This window comes from Neophocaena asiaeorientalis, unplaced genomic scaffold (genome assembly GCF_003031525.2).
Source record: "Neophocaena asiaeorientalis asiaeorientalis breed wild unplaced genomic scaffold, Neophocaena_asiaeorientalis_V1.1 scaffold1189, whole genome shotgun sequence".
Classification (NCBI taxonomy): Eukaryota; Metazoa; Chordata; class Mammalia; order Artiodactyla; family Phocoenidae; genus Neophocaena; species Neophocaena asiaeorientalis.
Window position 1 is genome coordinate 184,426 of NW_020175540.1, and position 1,480 is coordinate 185,905.

Genomic DNA, 1,480 nt, shown 5'->3' on the forward strand with positions numbered 1-1,480 from the left:
GCCTGGCTGAGTCACAGGCTGGGGAGGGGGTTATATTTAGTGGGAACTGCAGATTCTCAGGGGAGGGAGCTGAGGACACACATGTTCTTTGCCACAAACTCATATATGTATATACACATGCATCTACACATGCGTCATGCATGTGTGAGCATGGATGGAGAAGACTGGGGGCTGGGGACCTTTAAGTCCAAGCCCCCACCGCCTCTCCAGGGCTACTTGCTTATCCCCCATTTTGTGGGCTTTGGGCTTTCTCCCGTACTGCTTCTTCCTCCCATCCCTGTAGTTTCAGTGGATTTTTGTGCCTCAGTTTCTCTGGCCTGCTCTCCTTTAATGTCTGTCTGATTCTCAGTTCCTCCTGTCTCCTGCCCTTAGCCTGCCTCTTAGCCTTAGGCTCCCTGGCTATGGTCCCTTATGTGCAGGTGTACACAGAAAGCCAGTTGGAATGTGTGGGCTCTGCTTCCAACATGTGAACACACATACACGAGCAAGGGTGAGGGGTTTGCCTGCAGTGGCAGCTATTCTGGGAGGATGGGTTTATTCATTTCCCTTCAAGAATCCTGCTTCTTCGATGGAGCCCAGGGTTGAGCATCCCCGAAGGAAGGAGTCTTGCGCAGAGAGGATCATGCATTTTGTGGTTTTACATAGGTGTGGAGACCCAGGCTTGCCACGTTCCTTGGCCGGAAAACTTGTCAGTCTCGGGATGGCGGGGACTCGAAGTCCCATAAGGCCTTGAGGCGCAAGATCCGTCGGTGTTGGCGAGTTGCTGCCCGTGGGGCTGTTGGGAGTTGTGGTTCATCTCTATCCAGGGCAGCGGAGGGTTAGCTTCGGAGGAGCCAGCAGGGGGCACATGGCACTTGTCCCCCCCCAAAATGCTGGGTGGGGTAGACGGTGCTCATGCTTTGCGGTCGTTGAGCTTCCCAGCTCCGTCTGAGTCCTCCATCTTTCATTGCCTATATTTAGACTTCTGCCGCAGTAATTTAAGGATCATTTATTGAATACCTACAATGTGCCAGGTCCTGTGCTTTGTGCTAACTCTGCCTTTATAGCTGTCACTTAGTCTTACTCTGTGCCTAGCTCTCTGCCTGTGTCTCTTGTCTCTGAGCATCTCTTTCTCCCACTCCGCCCCCGTCCCTCCCCCTTCTCCCCGCGCTGCTGCCGCCGTTGCCATGGTAACCGGCGACGACTGAAGTTGCGTGGCGGACTTGAGGGCCGGGCGAGGGGGGCGGGGGGCGGAGCAGAACAAGTGGGGGAGGGGGGGAAAGTGGGGAAAGACCAGGGGTATTTGGCCAGAGTCCCGGAGGCGAAGCGGTTAAACCCTCCGGGTGGTCCTTATTGGGCAAAGCTAAGATGCCGGGGGCGGGGCAGTGTGGCCAACGGCCTCATTCATTGGCCGACTGGGGCGTGGCGGAGGGGCAGTGTGGGCGAGGCCGGGGGAGCGAATGGGCGGGAAGTGGACGGAGGCGCGGGCTCCTGGAGGCAG

The 1,480-nt window shown here is 56.8% G+C and overlaps 1 protein-coding gene across 1 annotated transcript in view; it reads left to right on the forward strand.

Annotated features, from left to right (window-relative positions):
* DLG4 (discs large MAGUK scaffold protein 4) overlaps positions 1-1,480 on the forward strand; it is a 21,215-nt gene that overhangs the window by 1,423 nt on the left and 18,312 nt on the right.